This window comes from Aethalodelphis obliquidens, unplaced genomic scaffold, assembly GCF_003676395.1.
Source record: "Aethalodelphis obliquidens isolate GAN/ISIS:26980383/991018 unplaced genomic scaffold, ASM367639v1 scaffold36, whole genome shotgun sequence".
In the NCBI taxonomy this organism is placed as follows: Eukaryota; Metazoa; Chordata; class Mammalia; order Artiodactyla; family Delphinidae; genus Aethalodelphis; species Aethalodelphis obliquidens.
In genome coordinates, this window is record NW_020837980.1 from 5,803,608 (window position 1) to 5,828,222 (window position 24,615).

The 24,615-nt window shown below is 42.5% G+C and overlaps 1 protein-coding gene across 8 annotated transcripts in view; it reads right to left on the reverse strand.

Annotated features, from left to right (window-relative positions):
• Positions 1-13,737, reverse strand: part of PPFIBP1 (PPFIB scaffold protein 1) — a 178,026-nt gene extending 164,289 nt beyond the window's left edge. For 7 of the 8 annotated variants that reach the window (XM_027129376.1, XM_027129375.1, XM_027129373.1 and 4 more), the window contains exon 1: positions 13,611-13,737. The gene's annotated coding sequence lies outside the window, so the exon portion shown is untranslated. Of the gene's footprint in view, positions 1-8,051; positions 8,116-13,610 lie in introns of all 8 variants that reach the window. The other variant, XM_027129370.1, reaches the window with a different exon arrangement.
• Between the last annotated feature and the right edge of the window lie 10,878 nt (positions 13,738-24,615).

The following is a 24,615-nucleotide window of genomic DNA, read 5'->3' on the forward strand; positions in this document are numbered from 1 at the left end:
CCGCTGAGCCTGCGCGTCCAGAGCCTGTGCTCCGCAACGGGAGAGGCCACAACAGTGAGAGGCCCACGTACCGAAGGAAAAAAAAAAAAAATTAATTAAGTAAAAATAAAGTGGGACACAAAATTACACACTCAGAATATTTCAAATATGGAAAAAAATACATCAATGAAAAAAATGGAAGGAAACACACCAAAGGTAGTTGTACTTTTGTGTGGCAGGAATACTGAGGACTATCTTTTTTAAATTGCGTCTTCTTTATTTTCTATACTAACCAAATCTTCTAGAAGGCTCATATATTACTTTTATAATTACAAAAAATTTTAATAACAGCCTCAACTTCAAATCCACAAAAAAAAAAAAAAAAAAAAGATGTAAATCCAAAAGCTCTCCAAGCCTATACACACCAAAACACTGTGCAGTAGACAGGTAAGGCAGTAAGCAGGGGGAAAGGGGCTTTGTTTTAAACTTATAAACAATAAGCTTCTTGATGTGGAAACAAAAACTTTTCATGTCCTACTTATCAAAACACATTTTGGAAATTCACTAACCAAAACATTCTCTATCAGAGGATTTAAACCCACACGCCAAAATTATCTCCACAGAACAAACCAGTTAAGCAAGCAGGAAGTTTATCAGGAACACCCTAAAAATTAATAATTGTTTTTACAGCTTTGATAAATCCACGCCAGCTCATGTTAGTACACAGTGTAACACACACAGTCTCCAGTGAGTCTGTCACTTCTAAACAAGAGAGCATGAAATCCTTTAACACACACAATCTCCAGTGAGTCTGTCACTTCTAAACAGGACAGCATGAAATCCTTAGCATAAGGCTTTTCCTCAGCAAGAATCACAGATATTCTGAAATTAAGCTTTTTGGGGTTCGCCCTCCCAGCAGCTGATTTTGCAGTCTTTGAGATTGTTTTCTTAGAGTAACAGTTAACTCTGTCGAGCTCTTTGTATTCGTTATCTTGTTTCATCTTCAGGGGCCTACAAGGCAGGGTTTCTCAGCCTCAGCACTACTGACGTTCGGGGCTATTCCTTTGTTGTGGGAAGGGGCCTGTCCTGTGCATTGTACGATGTTTAGCAGCATCCCTGGACATGAGTTACTGAATGTCAGTCTTCCCTCCACCCCTAGTTGTGACACAAGGCATATTTCCTGACATTGCCAAATGATTACTACAGGGCACAATCACCCCAGTTTAAAACCACTGCTACAAACTATGTACTATTGTTGCCCCCATTTTACAAGTGAAGAAACAGACACAGCTATAGGTTCATCTAAATCCACAGCCCAAGATCAAAAACTATCCTGTCTTTGTGCACAGGTAGGAGGTCTATCTTACAATATAACTGATACGACTTGAGTCTCCTTTGCATCCCCACAGAGCCTCGTCTAGGCCCCAATGCATATTGGCCGAATGAACCATTCCTTTCATCACTTAAACATTCATTGAATCCCTACTGGGTAGCAGGGCCTGGCAACAAAGGCACAGTCATGGCCTTCAACAAGTATATAATCTATTTGAAGAATTAAGATATAACCAGAGATAAGCCATTTGGAGCATCCGTTTTGGGAAAAGCTTTCGGTTTCCTCATCTGTAGGATGGAGATAATGCTAATGTCGCCCTCATATTTAAGTGAAATGGAGCAAGCAAAGTTCCTAGCACAAAGAATAACTTCAAAAAAACAACTACATATCAAGTGCATGGTAACCCACAGGCACAGGCATTGGCAGAATCATGGCATCTCAAAATCACTGGGCTGGAAGGAACCTTCACAAACAACCTGAACTCATCACCCACTTGGTACTTTAGCATTTAGAACTCTAAAAATTTAAGTACCTGCTTCCAGCAGAGTTTGCAGGCTGAGCTCAGACTGAGGCTCTCAGCAAGGATCTCCCAGTGAACTACTTTAAGGGGGCCTAGAGGAAAGAGGAGGGTTTAAGCAAAGAGAAAGACAACAGGAAATGTAGAAGGTTGAGTGGACTTAAAGCGCTCCAGGGGTGCAGAGCCTGGGTCTGAGCACAGCCAGCACGAAGACAAGCTTGGAGAAACAGGCCAAGATCAGATGAGGTCACAAGTGACACAGTGGTGACACTGACCAGGTGAGACCTAGTAAATTTTTCTCCTAAAAAAGCAACGAAGGGCTAAAAAACAAAAAAATGACATTAAAAAAAACCCAAGGGCTGCTACAAAGCATACACCCAACTTACATTATGAAGTTGGAGAACTTAATTTCTCAAATTAAAAGATCAGCGTTCCAATTGCTTCACAGCATTCCCCGAGAACAACAGGCAAATATGTGCTCTAGATCTATGCAAGTGAAGGTTTTGCCAGAACAAGGAGTCAATTTTCCTCCCCTTGTCCACAGGTCCTCCTGTTCTCTAGGGCACCAGCATAGCCCAAGGAAACAAGAGCCCAGAGAAGCCAGATCTTCTCTTTGTTAAATCTGAATTTTCAGTAAGTGAAATCTCCAAAACATTTAAGTACTAGCACGAATTTCTTAAATTACTGCGTAGGTCAAACCAAACCTGTCTGCAGGCAGTCTTCATCCCAGGCCCACCAGTGTGAGAACTCTGCTGCAAGCCAGAGCCCGCAGGAGATCAAAGCAAGGACCAGGCAGGGCAGGGTGGCCTTGTACCAAAGGTTTATTTGGAAGATGTGTCTGGCGATGAGGTGCAGAATACAGGGAAGAGACTAACTGCAGGGTCTATGTCAGAGTTGATGGGGATGTAAACCAAGGCATTGGCGGAAGGAATGGAGAGTGATTCAGAAAACACTTGAAAGGCAAATATGACAGTGCTGATGGCCAGGAGGGGGGTCTCTAGGATACCACATGCAAACCTGACCCACTGTAAACTTTGATACTGAAGCTGAGACTTTAAGAGCAGAAGGTAGCTCAGGCTTAAAATTGAGCTCTTTGACTTCCAAGAACCCGGGCAATCTTCACGGACTTGTAACCTGTAGTCACACACAGAACCCCAGGCTCAGAAACACCCCACACCTGGTTTAATGCTCTGCTGTCATCATCAAGATTCCTAATGATGTAAACTTTGAACTTGTGTTCTGTAAATGAGGTCTGATGGCACAGTGGACCATGCATGTGAACAGAGGAGATCTGTTTAATACGTGTGGCCACAATTCCCTGCTGCCCTATTCATAATAGTGTTTGCAGGGCCCCATAAGCACAGAATTTCGGTGGACCCACGATGCATGGACTTCAATAAGACTCAAAGCGAGTTCAAGGTAAATGTGTTACAAATGCAACTGAGTAAGCAGGTGGGTGGGTGCTGACAGCAACAAGAGGCCATGCTTTCCATTCGATCCAGAACTTGCTGTACGTGTAGAAACTAGGCAGTGTCTTTCTAAGAAACACTAACAACCAAAGAATCCTTTCATATCCTCTTTTACTCCTGTTACTCCCCTGTATTAACCAACCACTGACACTGAAGATGACGGCACAGAAGGAAAGACAGAGCAACCCATGGTTCTTTTTCCTTTCAGTCCTTCCTTCTATAAGCCGAAGATTGATAGACTGTGCAAATGGAGACGTGAAGTAAGGGTAGTCAGTTTTGTGCAGTGTTTCTTCTATTCTGGTAGGAAGAATATACAAATGCATTTACAAACTACAAAACATTATGAAGTGTGTGACTTCAATAATTCTGCATACGTGTTAAACACTCTTATATTTGCATTTAATACTGGCATTGCATAAAATAAAGATGAACAATGAAATTCATGTTGATAGTTTTTATTTTTAACTTTCCTTCACTTAGAATGACATTAAATAGCAAATAAACACCATGATGAGTAAAGAGAGAGACTATGGGAGAAAAGGAAAAGCTTTTATGTTAGTACCTTTAACAGCACTTTTTCCTGCTTTTTGAACAAGGGGCCACACATTTTCATCTTATACTGGGCTCCACTAATTATGTAGCTGGTCCCACTGAGAACCACTGAACTCAAGAATATTATGCCCATCTAAATACGCTGCCCACGCTTGGATACGTTTTTACTGACATCATTCAAAGCAACCCCCAAAGGACCCACCTATGGATTGATGGCAGTGGTGCTGATTTTTAGTACCACACTCTTAATTATTAGATTGCTTCAGTCCTTTTCTCATCCCACTCATGTCATTGCAACAACAAATCTGCTGAAACACCGCAACCCAATGTCTTTCGGCCAAAGATCTTTCTAGAAATAATCAGTTAAACTGAAGATTAAAGACCTTACCAGTAGCAGCATGTAAGGCAGAGGTCTCTCTGCTGGACAACTCCCCCTTATAAAGTATTCCCTGGTGCTCTGGTGGTTCAGTGTTAACCAAACCCAGGCTGCTTCCCATCACTCAGGATGCTCAGGTTTCCCCTGACAAGTTGTCCTGAGAACCATTCAGTGTGGTGTCTAAAAATTCCTCCTTCAAATACAGTCAAGTTTTCCTTTGTCTCATTTCATTCTCCTCTTCTTTTCTGTGCCACTACTTTCCACTTCAATAAATTAATCTCTTGCCTGGAGACACATCCTGGCAAATGTGTCAGTTTGCATTGTTTAGATGAGAGACTTCTGTCATTCTTTCAAATGTTTCCTCTGTCCCAATAATCCTGGAGAGCCAGGCTCTCAGGAGCCTGAGTTACTTGTCTATGAATTTCCTCCCACCATCTCCTATTAGACTGAAGAAAAAAAAAAAAAAAAAATGCAGACTCCCTGGGGTGAACTCACTCAGCTCTTATCTCTTCCAATCACATTTTTTCCCCAATTTCCCCATCCTTTCTTCCATTCCATCTGAAGGAGCACTCTTACAGATTTCAAAGCTAGCCCGCACTCTCCGCCTAATTTCAATCTATCCCTCTCCTTCTCACCTCTTGTTTGCTGCTTTCATATCACCCTCTCTGCCTGGACCTTCCTCAAACCCACGCTGTCAGAGCACGTTACCTCCTTGCTCAAGTCCTTGAAAGGCTGGGCTAACGGGACAGCCTGAGGTTCATCACCTCCCACGTACTTCTCAATCTTCTGCATTCTGGATTCCACGTCTACTGTGCTGAAATTGCTCTCCCAGCTCACGGATGGCCAGACGGCTGGACCAGGGGCCGTTTCTCAGACCCGTCCTTGTAATGGGTCTGCGGCACTGGATGGCATGGACGGTCCACTTGTGTGGGTGTGCTTCGTTCCCTTGCCACCATCAACCTCCACCTCTCTGGGCATTCCTGCTCTGTCACCTTTAATAACTTTTCTTTGGCCTGACCATGTCCAAACGTCAAGAGTTCCCTGAAGGTTGTGTCCTTGTTTCTTTTTTTATTCTGCATCCTCTTCTTTGGCGAGTTCACCTACTCTCGCTCTTTAGGTAGCAGCCCTATGGAGATGGTCCATCACTCGAGGGACTAAACTCCAAACCTGAATTTCGAAATTCTTGCTTAACATCCTCATGTGAATAAAATCAACTAACAATTCTTAATTGCTTTTCACATGCCATGTACAAGTGGTTGAGGATACGGACCCTGGAGACTGTACCTATCTGCATTTAAATCCTGAGTCCTGTGACTTCCCTGGTGGCGCAGTGGTTAAGAATCTGCCTGTCAATGCAGGGGATGTGGCCTGTGAAGATCCCACGTGCCGCAGAGCAACTAAGCCCGTGAGCCACAACTACTGAGCCCACACGCCACAACTACTGAAGCCCGCGTGCCTAGAGCCCATGCTCCACAACAAGAGAAGCCAACACAATGAGAAGCCCGTGCACCGCAACGAAGAGTAGCCCCCGCTCGACACATCTAGAGAAATCCTGCACGCAACAATGAAGACCCAACACAGCCAAAAATATATAAATTTATAAAATAAATAAATAGATAAATAAGTAAATCCTCAGTCCAACACACACAATTGTGTGGCCTTGGGAAATTCACTTAGCCTCTCTGTGTCTCAGATTTCTCATCTTGAATAAGAACAGGGCTGATGTAGGGATTAAATCTAAGTTAAAATATGTATGACACTTAGAACAGTGCTTGGTACATACCAAGTGCTATGTAAGCATTAGCTATTATTATTGTTGTGGTGGTTATTCTCCTAAAAACCCAGTGAGACAGGTTCTATGATTTTACGAGTTTACACAATGAGAAAATGAAGGTAGGTTATTGTGGGTCATGATGGAATCTCAAACTCCAGATGATCAAATCTTAATTCACCATATTTCCCATTAAAATTTAACTTTTGCTGTGTGCCTTTCTTCAGGTTGTTCTATCCCTCCCCCCTCCCCTTGCCCCTCCTAATACCCCTCCTAACATTTAACATACTATTCCAAGAGTCATTTTTATAAAGTAATAGTTCTCAGATCCCTCCCCAACTTACACACTAAAAAAATCTCATTTTAAAGCATTATGTCACTCTTTTTAAACCCTCTGAGATCTGGCTATCGTATATCTTACCTCTCTTAACAATAGTGATCTTTCCATCTTATCTTTCTCTGACACTAATCTAATTATATTCTACACTTTGCTCCAAATCCAAGCATGCTCATTCCCCCCACTGCCTCCTCAAAAAGTCCTACTCATCCTTCAAGGCCCATTCAAATCCTACCGCCTCTAGTGGGATCCCACTAGACCCAATCCTTTGCTCAAGTTCATAGCTCAATGTGCTCTCTCACAGCACAATCTTCCACCACCTACCTTCAAGAGGCCCAACAAATTGATTTTTTAAACTTTAATACTTTTTATATTTCAAGAGTAATGCATGAGTGTTGTAAAATAAACATCAATATGCTACAAAAAAAATTAAAGGTCCCTCAACTTCCCTGCCGTCGTCATCCCATCCTCCACAAACCACCCCATTTAGCAATTTTTCTCCTGCATTGACAAATATAACTTATACATGTATGCTTGGTGGCTTTTTTTCTTAAAATACATATCACAGACATCTGTTTAAGTCAGTATATTTTTCCCCAATTTTTTAACAGCTAAATAGTTTTCCAAATCTGTTTTTTACTATTGTTATGTGTAAGGAGGGTCACCCCATTTCTGCCCCCATCTCCTGTATATGCATATTCTTAAGGATAAAGACCGTGTTTTATTCGTCCTTACATCTCCAAGAGGACCTTGTACCAAGGCCAAGAATTGCTTAACAAATGTTCAATGAAATAGTAAATATATCCGTCATCGATCCAGTTCACTGTGTGCCAGGACAACAGCTGCTGATACTTCACATATATTGCAGGTAATCCTCATTACCCACCCAATTATTCCCATTTCACAGAAGACAAAATCACACAGCTCATAAGGACAGGAGAGTCTAATCTATAATACATTTGTCTGACTCGGGAGCCCACCCCCTTCATCTCTATGCTTACAGGTAATAAAACTGTCATAAGAATACCCTTTGCTTTTTCAACCAAAGTTGGAGAACAGAAAAGCTCCAAGTATTCTGGTGTAGGCAGGTGGGACTGAGGATAAGAGACGGGTGTTGTTTCGGAATGAATATTAAGTACATGGAGGCAAGTGGTTGCAGCCATAAAGCTAACCATTCAGCCATTCAATCTATGTTTACTGAGAACCTACTAGAAGTTGTATGACTTGCCTCCCCTTCTTAAGGCTCCTCACATTCTCCTTCAGTAATAGCTGCCACCATTTGTTGAAAATCTATGTACCAAATTTGTCATTATTATTTCTATTAATAATTTCTAATACTGACAAAACTTCTATGAGACAAACATCAGTACCACATCTTACAGAGAGGAAAACTGAGACCCAAAGAAGTTAAATTTCTTGCCAAGATTAGACTGTAACGAATAGCCAAGCCAAGATTCAACTTGAGGGTCTGCAGGGCTCCAAAGTCCGAACCCTCGTTCTGTCATCCAGGATGCTGCCTTTGAGTTCTGAGAGAAAAGATGAACTATGACTTCTTTAAAATTTAAACTGTCAGGATCACATTTGGCTTCAAGTAACAGACCCAACTTCTGTGGCTGAACCAAATAGAGATTTATTTTTCTCAAAATAAATCAAGAGGTGGGCAGACCAGGTCTGGTACAGCCGTTCCAGAAGGCCATCAGATTCCCAACCTGCTTACCCCTCAAGCTTCTCGTCTTTGGTCACAAGATGGCTTCTCCGCTTAGAAAACAGCATCCCTGCTCCTGGGAGAAGGAAGTACAAAGAAAAACAGCCTCACCGGCGAGCTCACAGAGGCCGTTCCCTTATAAGAGTGTGTGGGAGAGCCCCTCCCAGTTACTTGCATCTCACTGGCCAGGACTATGTCGCCTAGATACCACCCAGCTGCAAGGGATTCTGGGAAATCAACCTTTTTTTTTTTTAAACTATCACGGTGAAAGGGTAAGCTGGGACAAAGTGAGACGGTGGCGTGGACATATATACACTACCAAACGTAAAATAGATAGCTAGTGGGAAGTAGCCACATAGCACAGGGAGATCAGCTCGGTGCTTTGTGACCACCTAGAGGGGTGGGAAGGAGGGAGACGCAAGAGGGAAGAGATATAGGGACACATGTATATGTATAACTGACTCACCTTGTTATAAAGCAGAAACTAACACACCACTGTAAAGCAATTATACTCCAATAAAGATGTTAAAAAAATTAAAAAATAAAAATAATAAAATAAAATGGTTCAGCTGTAGAGAAAAAGTGGGCAGGATGGATATGACTGGGCATCTATCTGTGTCTGCTCCACAGGGTAATGTAGAATGTAAGTCACCCTAGAGAATCAAGGTACCCTGAGAAGAAAGCAATAGAAGAACCTTAAATCTGTGTTTAAAAGCCCCCTTGGCTGTGCAAAGTCACCCACTGATGGGGGTGGAGGCTGGAATAATGTGAAAATTTTACAGAAGCATCCAAACAGCTGATCCAGAGGAAAAACACCAAGACCCAGGTGACTTCACACAAACCGTCCTGGCAGACTCACAGGTTCAATCAGTGTTTCCCCTGAGTCGTCACTGTTTCCCTTCCTCCAACTCACTCACTTGCCAGAGTTACGTTAGATGAGAAGCTACAGGCTCATTTGACTCTTCCATCGTTCATAAGAAAAAGTAGAGGGAGTTCAAATTCCAATTCAAGCAAAATAAAATCCTCGACCATGTGTTGTTATGAGAAGCATTATCTTTAGAAAGAGATAATGGTTGCAGGGATATTATTTATGCAACTGCAGCCACACTACCAAGTTAAGGAGACCATAGAGTTTTAGCCTGTTTGCATTTTCTTTCAAATAAAGTAAGTTCGATAAACGTTCCTTATAAAAACCTCATACAGTTCTGTGATGGCGAGATGATATTTGTGAAAAGTACTATATATGGAGAGAAGGGTGAAAGAAAGCCAGCAAAAGGACTTCTGTGAGCTATATCCTAGGCTCACAGGAAATACAAGATGACATAGCCGTATGCAATGGTATGGTTCATAGTTACATTCATAGCATGGAAGAGGTAAAACCGTTTCCGATGGGCCCACCTACTTCTTCCCAAGAACTACCTTGCTTGCCTAAAGAATTTGGCCACTTACTTATGAATGGACTTGCCACTGAAAACAGCATCCTTAGTCTCTCTCTCACCAGGTAAAATTAAGTTTTCCTTTGTTAACCAACACACAACACGAGGAATCAGCATACCTGCTCCCTTGAACTTGCATCTGCTTTTTTTTGACAAATGCTTAATTTCTCTAAGTTAAAGGAGAGGTGAAAATACCTGGCCTTACTCTGGAGTTCAAAGGGTGTCCATAAAATCTGTGGCCAGCCCCAAAAGTTATGGTACTTGATCTTCTTCCTCCACGGTCCACATTTGAGGCATGAGCCTCTACCAGAATGACTGATAGTCAATGCAATCTGAGTTTGTACAATTCCTTCAGTCATGGGCATTTTTAGGTGCACCTCTATACAGAAACCACTCCACGATCTTTCTATTCTGAACTCATTACATTTGCCAACAAAAACAAGGATGTGAATGTGGGCCAGTCAAAATGTGAGTCACACCAAGTTCTAGGGAGACACGCAACCGAAGTGCAGTAACAAACTGAGACAACACACCCACCTGGATCACTCAGAGTCCAAACCCACATTTCAGAAATAGACGCTCTTCAAGGAGCACAGGCTGGTAGAGGTTTCACTCAAACCCTCCTCTCCTTCAAAAACCGCCTAACAAGTGTGCAAACTTAAAACTCCTGGCAGGGCCCACTTTTCCATCTAAAATCCAGTTGTTTGGTGTTTTAGATCCTTAAAAGTGGGAAAAAGTACTGAAGGGAAAGAAACCCTCACCATTTGGCTTTTTGAAACATTATCAACCAATGCCAAACTGGCATCAATAATTACTATATTTAAAATAAAGAGTGTAAAAGAAATAGAAGAGTCTTTGTATTTTCTAGGGTGGGTTAGTTCAGTTTCGGTTTTTTAATCCATTAGCTCCATTTAATAAAGCATCGGTCTTTATGGTGGTGATATATGTGACAAAAGCTGTAGGCTTTTGGCTAGGAAAATGGTTCTGACGTGCACTGCTATGAATTTGAGAAACAAAGGACATAACACACTACAGATGCAAAGAACTGCACAAGCCCAGAGTGGTTTTTGGATAGTGTCGATTTGGGGTCAGTTTGATGACTGATTTAATTGTGAAATTATCAACCTTTAGGTGAAGGGAAATGCTGGCCAGAGGACACTTTGTTCCCTTTGTCCCCAAACAACACCCAGTGTCACTAACCTTAACAGCTTTGACTCTCATACTTAAACCCATCTGTTCCACCATGGTTAGAAAACAATAATAAAATCATGGCTCCCTGAAAGATTTCACAGTTGGCTGCTCAACTGGGATTTTTTTAATTTGAAAACTAATATGACTTTCTAGGGAAATCTCTGGGAATAAAGAAGTCATTATTGTGCACTGTCTCTTGCCTATGTTTTCGCCTTGAAGGAATGTTTCTTTAATAAAGAATCAAGACACAGACCCAAATGTGAATAGATATTCATACATTTCATTCACTCATTCATTCATTGTTTTGAACAGGTAATTCAAATCAGGTCAGAAACATGTAATAAAAGACAGAATGATGAATGAAGTCTTCTTTAACAGTTGGAAAAATGTGCTATTTGGGATATACATATTTTTAAAAATGGGAGCTGAAAACCTCAAAAAGTTAATTTAACAAATTACCAACATAATCTAAATTAACTATAAAAATACAAATATTTCATGAATATGAACAACAGGTTTTAAAAAGAAGTCAGCTAGTCAGTAACTAAGGGGAAAATAATGACCTTGTTCTGATTTATCTCATGCTGGCACAGTGAGCGACAAAAAGACTACATAAACAGTTAATGAACTCTCTCTCACTGAACTTGTTTCCAAAAAATGTCTACAATGCCCTTGACATTAGGCACTATTGATCTGCAACAACAGTGTGCCCTGAATTTCAAGTCAACATCTGCCCACAAAGGCCAGATTATCTTTTTTTTTTTAAAGTAGCTATCAAAACTATGATAGTTGCTGGTCAAATAATTTAACCAAAACCTGATCCTACCTTTCTCAATAACTCAAACGTCTTTCAAGTTTTGTCCTTTAAAAGCACCATGTTTTACGATACCACATCTGCCTCCTACACACAGATGGAGAAAGAGAAATACTGGTTAAAACTAAGTATGTAAAATGACTGTTACTCCACAAACTGTGAATGCAGTTCAAAGCTCTGATATATTCAAGTCCCTAAGCCAGGACTCGCTTCTTGGAAAGAAGTATAAATCCGAATTTGGCACATCAGGATAACATCCTAAAGATACTACTTGACTGATTTTTGCAGCTCTGTCTTTCGGTATCACCAACAGCAGCCTTAACACTCCATCAGCCAAGGCTCCAGTGAGCTCACACCAGCCCACAGGAGTTCTACGTCACCTCCTGCTCTTTCCTGCTGAAAAAGTACATTGGAAAATACCGTATGTTCTATGTACTTCCTACAGAACGTAAACAGAAAAGACTTGGTCACCATTATTTCAGTGACAGTAGGCAACTTCTGTTTCTTAGTTCAAAACACAAACCAAAATTAAAATGTTCTGGCCTTTCCGGTGAGGCATGCCTTGCCTTTGCAAGAAGCCTACTCTTAATCCACACTGTGCTAATTAAATTTTTCAAGAGCAATACAGATCCAGGTGTTTTATAAACAACAGCAAACAAAACACTTCTTTTTTTGCCCTGACACCTAAATGTCATCAGGCTAGAAAGAGGGAGAACCCCATCGACGAAGTCCTTTATCGCCACACTTCCCGACTTGGGTTTATTAGATGCAGTGATGTGGCTTCTTTCTTTCCTCCTCTCCCGGAAATGCCCTTACATACAGGCACCTGGGATGCAGCTTTTGACTCACAAAGAAGTCCACGCCCGTTTCCTCCCGACCTGGCAAGAGAAGGATCCTCACTGCTGAAGCACTCTGGTGAAAGAAAAGGGAAACTTGACTCAGAAGTCTCAGCCCGAACACTTTCCTTCTCCAAAAGAAAGAGCCTTCAGCACTGAGAAGGGAGGGTTCTGAGTAAGCTTATGACTCCATAATTTTTTCCCCAGAAAGTTAATCCTACCCAGTTAATGACCCAGGCACACAAAATCTCTAAACAAGAAACAGAAAGGATTTGAAACAGGAAATAAACACAAAATCAGAATTCTATACGTCCACTTATCAAAATACCATTTTGCTCCTGACTTGCAATTGCTTCCCCTAAATACCAAACTGGGGCACTACATCAAGTTCTTCTTCTATTGCTCTCTGCACTTCTTATTGAAAGGAAGGATTTGTTTTGGTCCCACATGTTGAAAAATTCATGTTCCTCTAATTAAGAGTTTGTATGCCGCACCTTCTGCCACATTTCCCTGTTAAAACTCGCTCCTCTAAAAGAGATCCATGAAAACAACTACCAGCCCTCATCCTTCTCTCAAACAGCCAAAGAAAACAGATCTGAAGATTCTCAGCAGCCTTCCTAAACCCTCCAGAACACAAAGTTGGCAACCAAAGGAATTCTCCGTTAAAATATGAGTGAAAGAGAGCTGGCGTTGAAATGTGCCCCAAGAGACCGGTTTTCCCACAAGCTCATAATTAATACACCCCATGTGAATTTCTCACATCCTGACTGGACTGTATAAAAGGATTTTTTATGTTCCTATATAAGAATATGTAAGAATAACGATGACAGACTTTCATTTAAATCAACATGGCCACAGGCGAGCTAAAAAAAATACAAAACTTTTGTTCTCTCTCCAAGAGCATAATTTTTGAGTCGATATTCCATAAACTTTTTGTGACATTTTAAAATAACACCCCCCCTACACACACACACACACACACACACACACACACACACACACACACACACCACGTCTCTGATTGGGGGTCTCAAGTATTGCTAGGAGACTGGGGTGTGGAGGGTTTAAGTACCCAGACAAGATCTTACAGGTCCTATCCTGGAGGTATTCTTCACACATAAGCTAGTTGGGAGCCCCAGGAGTTAAGCCCTTACCCCACCCCCAAAAAAGTGCCCGTTCCCAATGGGAAACAGGAGGGAGCTGGAAAAGGAAATCGAGCGGCGAGAAGGGGCAGCTGCAACCACACAACGGTGCCACTGCCCTCCGGTCCCAGAGAGGAGCCGAACTCCCTTACCTGCCTGAGCGAAGAGAGCCGCCGGCACGACTTGCAAAAGTTCTGGTTCACCTTCGCCCGGAGTTCAAAGCGCCGGCACTCTGGCCCCGCCACAGGCTGGCTACCCCGAGTCCTCTCCCGCCCCGCTCCCGCCTTCCCCACCCTCTCGGCCCTACACCATGTCAGGAATCCGGGCAGGCACCGAGCTGGGAGCTGACATCACTCCCAGTCCCAGGTACCTCCCCTCCCTCGCGCCCTCTCCCCTCCCCGCCGCAGGAATGAGCCAAAGAGAGTGCGCGGGGGGGGGCGTCGGCGCGCCCCGCCTCGCGCTGATTGGGCCCGCGGACTGTCACTCAGAGGAGCCCACTAATTTTACACATTCCTCGCAGAGCCCGGCGAGGGCTGGAAGTGGGTGTTGATGGAAAAAAAATGCTGCCTTTCCTGCTCTCTCTAAGGGAAGGAGAATAATGGTACGGGGCAGATCCTTGCGGGTCCTGTTTTAAACTTCTCTTGGTGCATTTACCATCTCCCAGGTCAGAAACGAAACTAACCCACCCAAGCCCCCTTTTGAAGGAAAAACAATCGCCTCTGTGTCACGGGCAAGTCCGAGTCCGGCGGCGCGTGGAGCAGAAAATGGCTAGCTTGAAGTCAGGCAAATAAAAGAAACCGCCAGCTCGCTCTGCTACCCTTTTATCTTGGGACTGCTGGGCGTTCCCTTAGAAGGGAAATTTAGAACTTCAAAAGCACCTCGGGAAGATATGGAGGGGAATCCTCTGGATCGTTAACCAGGGGCGTTATCGACCGTGTGGTTGCTTTTCCTTTTAGCGACGAAAATCACAGCATGCGAGATTCCAGGCAAATAAAATTGAACCTCCGAAGAAAAATAACTATTTACCTTTCTAAAGACCCTAAGTCTGCTGTTTTCATGCACAACTGAAAAGGGGGGAAAATCTCACAATTGAGTTCAACAAGCCACATGAGAATAATTACTGTTGAATGAAACCAATTGCAGTGGCTGAGCTATCAATTAAGAATTAACCAACGTTTAACACTGGCGTATATCAGGCAGTGTAATACCCCTGGCTAACAGAACAGAAAGATTCTCAAGAAATGGGTCTTTCAATTTGCCTAATAACTACTCCAAGGCAGGGCTGAATGGTGAAAAGTGGCCCTCTTTATATGAGATATAGATATATTATGCATCATCTTCTGGAATTACAATGAACTAATCATTGACTTTCTGTTGGTTTTTATTGTTTGTTTTTTGATGGATGACAACATGTCATACATTTCACCGTTCTGCCAAAGATGAAGGGATGTACAGAGTCCACCACTGTGTCTCATTAAATCCCCATAACCATCCTGTAAGGTGAGTGTCATTAGCCCCATTTTAACATAAAGGAATCAAAGGCTCAGCCAGGTTACATAAGTAAATTGCTCCAGAACGCCCAGAACTGCCGTTGAAACCAAAGTTCATTCGATTCCGAAGCTATTTCTTCTCTTTAGAGTAGGGATGGCCCACAATCTACACACACTCAAACACTGTAATGCTAAAAATAACCCACAGACCCAGGCCAGTGCTCTCACAGACCAACTTCTATACTATTACCATCGTGCTGTTTGTCAAGCCTACACTATTCCAAGCTCCTAACATATTTCTGAATCCATTTTTTCCCCTGCACTAAGTCTTTCTGTGCAAGACATCCAAATGAATTTGCTAAAACAGTTTGGTTTTGCCATCAACATCTTCCTCTAAATCAGGCCGCCCTTTCCCTGCAATTCTTAGCTGGCCATTTAAAACTCTCCCCGATCTGGCCTCTGTGTACCTTTCCCACCTTATCTCCCACTTCAGTCCTGGGAAACATTCCACTACAAACTGGTCTACTTTCCTCTCACCTTCTCGCCTACCTGGAATCCCCACTCTCTTCTGTGTGTGAGAGCTCTGTGGGGTTTTTCGTTTTGTTTTGTTTTTGAGAACTTTTAAGACCTACTCTCTTAGCAACTTTCAAAGATGTAATACAGTATTATTAACTATGGTCACCATGTTGTACATTACATCCCTATAACTTATTTTATAACTGGAAGTTTGTTCCTTTTGACCCCCTTCTTCTGTGTGTTAAGTCCCGCCCTTCTCTCAAAGCCTAACGTCCTTGTCCTTGCTGTGCCCTACAGAGGACAGAAAAAGTGGTCCATTGTCCAGTTCTGCAACTCACTTGCTGTGTAACTTTGACCAAGTCATTAAAACATCCATCAGAAACCCAATCACCTCCTTTATAAAATGGGGCTGATAAGACTCAGATCAAAGGTTATTGTAAGCCTTATTGATATTGTACAGATGTGTAAACATATGGTTATATATGTCTAGTTATATACATTTCCTGTCTTCTCAAACTCTGAAGAGGATGCTGCATGCCTAATACCTCTTTGTATTCCTTACACTCAATTCAAGGAAAACACTCAATAAAAATATAGGATGGAAAATAGATCAGCAGATCATCTCTAACCACTCTCCATTCCTTAAATGTACCCAAACCCCAAACGATCTCATAGCCAGAAACCATAACTACTTAACTATCTCCTCTCTCTCTCTCTCTCTCTCTCTCTCTCTCTCTCTCTCTCTCCCTCTCTCTCTGTCTCTCAATGCTTTGCCCACAGTCCTTCTGTCTTCTTGCCTTCCCACCATTCATGCAACAACCCTTAACCCCCTCAGGTATTTTCTGCACCAACCACTTAACCTGCCTCTTAGCCACTCACCCCTCCTTCTCCCTCAGTCAGGGACCCACTTGTCTGTCGTGCCTCTTGCCTGCCTTGCTCTCCCAAATGCCTTCCAACAGTGGCCGGGTGGCTACCAGTCATTCTTCCAGCCCCAGTCACAGGAAGCCTGCCAGGGTTCACATTCTACAACCAGCAGCAGGAGATGGGGGAGGGAATGTCCCACCCCCAAAAGGATGGCAGGATAGAATAACAGGAAGTTGCCTCCCATCCCCTCTGCAGCTGGAGTGATGAGAGCTGCCATCCAAGTCCAGAAAACAAAAGACTCAGGAGGAAAACTGAAAACAGGCCAAGGCTGGGGCAGTAGTGTTCAGACCAGGGGTTCCAGAGTAGGTGAGGAAGGAACCAATGGGTCAGATTTCAGCCTCCTTCTCCCCTCTCTTCTTCCCCTTCCCCTTAATCAGAGTTACAGCTCTTATATGTTCTACATTTAGGCTTCACCGTAATGCTTCATTTTACAAACAGATCTAACACTTCAATGAATAGATTGAAACCAGTGGTCTCTGGGTATCTTGGGGAAGCCCCAAAGAATCAGGACATTGCGGGAAGCAAATTAGGATGCCTGATGAGCAGGTACCCAGAGTCTACCCACTAACCTGGATCTTAGCTGATTTAATGGAAAAGTCCATTTACAACTCCTGTGGTTTCAACACTGAGTAACTCTGAAGGTCTAGATCCCTATTTTCTGCCTAGTTATTCCTATGATCAGCCTGACCTGTAGTACCTATGAGTTTTGCCAGATAATATCACTATGGGGTAGAGGTAGGGAAGAGGACAGCATGAAAGCAGGAAAAAACCTGCAGAGAATAACAACAGTGGAACTTGAAATGGACCCTAAAGGTCATCTGATGTAACGACCTACAGTGGTCCTGACAAGTACCCTTCTGACCCCTGCCTGAATTTATCTGGGGCACACGAGCTGGGAGAACATCCCACCACTGATGGGATTCTTTCTCCTGGGAACCCATATCCTGCTTTTCTGACTAGTCCCTCAAAGAACTCTGTCTCGTGTCTCATTTAATCCTCACAACCATCCTGTAAGGTATCATTAGCCCCATTTTAACATAAGGAATTAAAGGCTCAGCACGGTTACGTAAGTAAATTGCTACGGAACACCCAGAACTGGGATGGAAACCAAGGTCTCTTTGACCACAAGCCATCTTTTCTTTATCTGTCCAAAGTACTGATTGTTCACAATCTACTCTCTTTCAGCTCCGTGCTCTGGAGTAACAGAGAGCTGGCTTTTTTTTGTTCCTCCCACCCTCAAGCCTGCGCAAGGGCAAGGATACATCCTTTACTTTGTTTGGTTAGATGCAGATACCAGGAGAGGCTCACCCCTCTCGTCAAGGTTATATCCTTTGCTGACTGGTCTTCATAGGCCTCCAGCTGCAGCTCTCCAAAGCACAGTCGTAATCACTCTTGACTACGTTCAAAACACTTGGCCATCTCCCCTTTACCGAGGGACAAAGCCCAAACTCCCCTCTGGCGTCCAAAGATCCTTATATCCCGGCCCTCAACCTACGTTTCTGAACTTCTCGTCCACTCTGCTTCATACTTGCACGCTCCACAAATGAATGACTTTGCACCCATATTCTCTGATAATGTTTCCTCAGTTAAGGAAGATTTTTGCCCATTTCTACTAAAATCTACCGCCCAGGGTTGTTTCGATGATCTGATGTCATATGCAAGGTAACAGAGCACATTGCCTGACACATAATGAGTCATCAGTAAACATATTTTCCTTTTTCTTATGACAGAAAACAATTGTACTATTATTTTTAATATATGGCTTATGGCTCTCACTGACTGTAAGTCCCTTACGGTCCTTGAGGGCAGGATGCCAATTTGTTTCATCTTTACATTCTTTATGGAATTTAGAACCATGCGTTGCCCTATGGACATTCGATAAAAATTCACTGAATGAATGAATGAATGAATGCTGCCTTTTGCTTAAGACTTCTAACCTGCTGTATAGGCTGTGCCTTTAGAAATTCAGGAAGAACTCCACCAGCATGATCTTAAAGGATCTGGGTGCCTCAGGTTGTTCTCATCCCAGTGACATCAACAAACACAGGGCCGGTTGAACACATGGTATAAATCATGAACCCAAGTTCAAATGAAAGACGCTTAGCTTTAGAATTCCTTCTAGAGGAAATTGCTGCTTATTCTGTCTGATTCTAAGCATGGCATGGGTGATAACCCAGATACCATTTTAATATCCTTTAGCCGAATACTGAGCCACTACTCAGCTATCACCACTGACATCATTTATGAACCCAATCCTTCACCCCAGTCCCTGCCTGCCCATGGAAACAGGTTAGAAGTAGGCCCAATATCTCGTTCCAAGCAGTCTTATTTTAATCACTCTTTCCTTGCATCCCAGGTTGTGCTGTATTCTCTGGTTACCTGCCAGAGATATCCAAACACCTAGTTACATTCAACTTCCCCATTTTATTATTCTATTTATAAAAGGAAATTTTACAGCTAAAAAGAGAAACTATCTCTTTTCATGGTGTTTGATTAATGTTCAATTAATGACTCAAACAAATTAAATTCCTTTAAACAATTCATTCCCTTTACAAATGCAGTTAATTCAGTTGCTTAAAAGTGCATCTGATTCCTGTACTCTGAGAGAGGTCAGGAGGATAGAGAGCCCTTTCAACACATAGCAGCAGTTCTTATTTTCCATTCCATGCAGATGGTCTGCATAGCATTCTTCCCAAGCAGGCGGAGCATTTATGCAGGCTGTCAGGCCTCTCCTGAGGTGACAGGTCACTGCCATTTCTTCCTACCAACACGCACTGTGCACAGACCTCTTTTAGAGGTCGTGCGAACACGCTCAGTCAACAACAGAGCATTACTCATAACCAGTGATTCCCACCTTGACTTTCACCTGCCACAATATTAAATAAGGCTCACTTTTCAAATAATACATCATGGCTCACTACCAGGTTACACTAGCAGGTTACACTAGCAGGTTACACCAGGTTACACTACCAGGATACACTACCATGTATCCAGGTTGACATTGTGGTGCACCCCATTCTCTGGACCCGTGCCACCTACAGCTCCCAGGCCCCCAACTGATCCATTAATTCCTACTCACTCACCTTTTCACCTGGACAATCATTAATTTACTGTTGCTTTATTCAGTCTCTCCTAATCCTTAACTAGAATGCTTCTACTTAACTAGAATTTACATTTTAAAATGGCATGTCAGACTTCACTCCAGAAACCTCTGTCTACAATGACCAAGAGGAATAACTTTTAGCTAAAACAGATGTAAGACGAGGATGGGACAACTGGCTTAAATAAATGTTTTCATTAAAGGAACTTTCTTGCAAGTTGAAACAAGTTACTGATAAACTAATCTTCAGGCTAGAGCATCTTATCACCCAAATTCTATAAAGAATGTGTTTCTCTGCTGCTTTCCCTTGTTCTTCCAGATTCTATCTCCAGACGAGCTTTTCCACTGATGAATGCTGATTGTGTAGGATCTGAATTGCCAGATAATTGGTACTGTGGTTTGTTAAACTAGCCAAGGTATTAAGGAAGCAAAGAGAAAGAGAAAGTGTCACAGAGAAAGAGAAAGAAAAGCAAAGAGAAAGAGAAAGCAAAGAGAAAGTGTCACAGCTATCACTTTTGTATGTCTGTCTTTTAAATGCTTTAAATCACTTCCCTCTTGTGTTTGCCTTAGATAATTCCCATTTGACCCTACATTGTTTGAATTCTGAATTAGATATAATGTAATAGCCATAGAAAAAGTAGCTTTTACATTGCAAGATGCCATTTCTGAAAAAGATCATCACCCATTCTTGAATAAAAGGAAGAAATACCACCTCTTCTTTGGTAAAATTAAATAAAGCACTTCATGTATTCCGAGTTATAAGACCTAGGATCACTTTACCATTTTGAGTTTCGGTTTTTCATCTATAAATGGGATGGCAATAATGCTAAAGAAAGAGTGCGTTGGGGTGGAGCCATGACACCCTGGGTGTTGCTACCCTCCTTCTGGCAGAGTCTAATACGGTACCCTACACACAGGATTCTCAGTTAATATCCTGAGACCCTTGCCACCTTGAACAGTACAGATTGGACCATGGATGCCCTCCTGAATCAAAACAGTCCAGTATACACTTGGCAGCAGCCTGGGGCAAACAAGCATAAGGACACTTGAGCAGAGCTCCATACTGAATTTTCCGTAAGTGGCCCTATCAAATCCTCTCTCAAGACACTGAATGTGAGACACATAGAAAACAGACGACAGAGCAGAGCAGAAAAACGCAAAGGCGCATACAGAAGGAAGGCAAGAAATACGAGTTTCTTGAAGCACGAGTAGGTAGAAGCATGAGGTATAGAAAATGAGATCGGAAGAAAGTCAGTCACTCAAGTAAAACATAAAGCAGAAAGGGATGGACGCTGAGAGTCACGTGTAACAAAGGTGGTGAGAGTCACACATAGAAAAGGTAGTAATCAGAACTCTGGAGCAGTAGACACCATGAGGGTCGTGGACAGTAGCTGCAGAAGTAATTAAAAATATAACAACAATAATAAAAATGATGCTAATAGGACATACCAACGTCTGTGTGCCTCGTTCTATTTTAAATGCTTTACATATATTAACTTCAGCCCTGTGAGACCTGTTTCCATTTCACAGATGTGGAAACTAAGCCACAGAGAGTTTAAGTAACTTACCCAAGGTCACATGGTAGAAGGTAGCATGACTCAACGCACTTCGGCCTCAGAGTCTGTGCTGAGAGAAAAGCTGAGTTACAAGCAAGATGGACACGTAGAGTTCCTGTTAAATCCTCAACCACGTGCAGGCTTGGGGGTCCAGTGATTCCCTGCATTTCCTTCATTCCCCAGGTACTCACACTAAATCTCCATCACCTGAAGTAACCTGAACACTCTTTAACTCCTCACCCCTTGAAGGAGACTAATACCGTGATTTCAAGTGAGGTGATAAATGAGAGAGCATTTTACCTTCCCTGAAATAAATGGGACAAAGTGAAGTGTTTTTATGCTGAAATGAGGTAAAAGTTCTGAAGGCGTGGTCTGCTGGTCAAGACTGTCTCTACATCAAGCTCCTTTCACACATCACTTTGGGCCAGCCTCTGTTTGTCTTGGTGGTATATTTTGCCACACGCTGGGGGAATTTCAGAATGTATTTGTTTTCAACGTGTAATGATCATTATATATCAATTAAATAGAATTATATTAATGACATGACCCTGTTCTCCCTCATTCCTTCTCTAAGCAACTAGAATGAAGAGCCTATGATTATGGGGACAATGAATAAAAGCCAAAGGAAAAGGAGCTTGAATATTGTTTTATCTTTCTACCGCCTCTCACAGCAGCAGCCAGATCTTTTAGGGTCTTAAAGGAGTTTAGATTTATTCTAATTATAGTGCGAACCAAGTCAGGACATACCTTACTACCATATTCTTGTTTCGCTAAAAACAAAACCTTCTCTCAGTCAACCCCAATTTGCTTTTATCGAATACATTTGTGAGAGTGGCCACTGGTCCAAGGACAGGTGCTGCTTTCTTTTAGGATTCATTTACAAGAGTCTAAACTCTCCTATCAAAAGGGCAATCAGTGGGTATCATGAATCAGTGATTCCAGCATAACGTTAAGAAGAAAAGTGTTGGAGCCTAGATTCAACCCTGCCTTAGGAAAGATTGTGTTACCAAAAATTAAAATCTGTTGAAATCTTTCAGAAGATTAAGAACTTTATGTCTTGTACCAAAGATTATTTCCATATGATATTATTGTTTGAAAAATTATTAGTTGGGCATTTTACTTTAATCCATTCAAACCACTGGCTTTCGGAAGGTAATACATATGTCAAAGAAAATATTTCCTCCTCCCAAATGCCACTCAAAATCCCCTTTCTTTACCTGCTAATGAGGATTAAATGTACAAGGATCAGCTGTATTTGTCTTGTCCTATTTTAGACATCAGGGTTGTGTTCAGTTGCCTTCTAAAGCTTTATTTATTTGTAGAATAAAAGAGTCACATGTGTGGAAATAATAACACTTTTGTCAGAAAGTCAGGCAGCAACACGGAAGCTCCAGGGGTCCATATGCCACTCTCAGGGGAGCATACTTCCTCAGGAGCAGGGAAGAGAGAAGGAGGGGGAGAAAGAAATTTCATGCCCTGCATCAGAGACCCTAAGCCCATAAATAAGCAAATTATTAAATAAGCCACACGGTTCACCCCAGCAGCGTCTCTCAGCTCTGAGATGTCCCTGTCCCCCCCCCCCCCACTTTCCCTCCCCGACACACACATACACACTCTCCCCTCCCCCTAACTAATGGCTCATTGGCCATAAATAAAGAAAACAAACCATTCTTGTGATCCTGGGGCTCAACCCAGGCAAGACATTTAATGTGAAACTTTGAACGCCTTTCTTGGTCACCCCTTCATGTTCTCTGAGAGCTTAGTCCTAGAATCTGATCTAATCTTCTCAGCAAACCTAAAAGTAAGTGCAATTATGATCACTGCTTTCCAGACAGGGAAACTGACATCTAGAATCAGAACCGGCTTCGTGGGTGGGAAGTATGTTCCCTGGCACTTAGAGGGGCCCTGAGCTTGGTTTAATGCTCCATTGTTGCCATCTTGAAACACTTAATAATTTTTTAACGACGGGCCCTACGTTTTCATTTTGCACTGGACGCCACAAATTATGTAGTTTATCCGGCCTAGAAAGGTTATGTAACTTTCCTAAGGCCCCTGTATTAGTTTGCTAGGGCTGCCATAATAAGGTTTCTGGGTGCCTTGGGCAGCAGGAATTTACTTTCTCACAATTTTGGAGGCTAGAAGTCTAAGATGAAGGTATTGGCAGGATTGGTTTCTTCTGAAGGCTCTCTTTTTGCGTTGTAGATGGCTGTCTTCTGTGTCTTCACATGGTCTTTGGGATTAGGGCCCACCCTAACGATCTCATTTTAACTTAATGACCTCTTTAAAGATCCTATCTCCAAATTTCCTCACATTCTGAGGTACGGTTAGGACTTTGGCACATGGACTGGGGAGGGAGCACACGATTCAGCCCATAACAGTCCCATAACAACCAGTAAGTAGAAGAACCACTAAGATTTGTTTCATTCACTCTGCTCTATTTGTCTTCACAAATACCTGTATAAATATTTATACTTGTATAAATATGTAAAAATGGCTCTTCTCACCACCAACAGGAAAAGCGGAGGCACAGAAAGACCAGTGCTTGCTATGGTGAAACAACGTGGCAGTACAGGAACTATATTAGTATAATGATAGCACTGGGTCCAAACGTCAGCCCTCCTGGCACTGAATCTACTGCTGGGCCCGTACTGCCTTTTACAACCTGCACACACAGACACCACTGCCAGAAAAGACAGTCCCTCTCTACAATTATAGGTTCTTGGACGGTCTGCCTTTGGTAGATTTCAAAATAGCCCAGTTGAGTCCGATTCTAGCCAGGGGAAAAAACAAAAATCATTACTCTTCGGCTCACAAATTATACAAAGGCACCTCTGTGGAGTGCACCCAGCATGCCGGGGTGTAGCCCCTTTATCTCATTCTTTTGCTGGCTCCAAGCTGTAAGCATTCAGCAGTGAGAGGTGAGTTTGTGGAGATAGCCAGGGAGTAAGGTAACCCATTTAAATGATAAAACAGGTTAGCCATTTCCAGTTTGGACATGGATAGTGTTTTAACGTGAACAGCTCTGGAGTCTGGATGGGAGACCTGGGAGAATTATAATACAGAGTGGCAAGGAGGGGAGGCAGCAGATTTCTCCTTTCGAAGAAAAGGGTTCTTGGGTGACCTATGGGCAGGGAAAGCCTTTGTTGTGCTTTGCTTCGCAGGTACAATGGGCGGGCGGGGGTGGGTGGTGGTGGCAGATCAGAGACAGAGTATACTCTGGCCTTAGATACTAACATTGGGCAAGTTACTTTACCTCTTCGAACCTCAGTTTCTTCCCTGCAACGTGATGCTTTAAAGTTCCAGTCTATGTCTCAAATTCAGTAACTCTTGTTGGGGTGTGATGAGTGCTGTTTGTACAAATGAGAGCATGACATATAATTTTTTATGAAATTCAGTTTCCCGTTATTAAAATATGAAAAAATTCTTGCATCAGTGGGGAAACCAGACAACATCTTAACCAGTTGATGAACTTTATATGCCTCCAGATATGATGCTCTGAGAAGGACACAACACCACTTAGATAACATTCTGGCCTAAAATGCATAAACTGAATCTAACCATGAGGAAACAT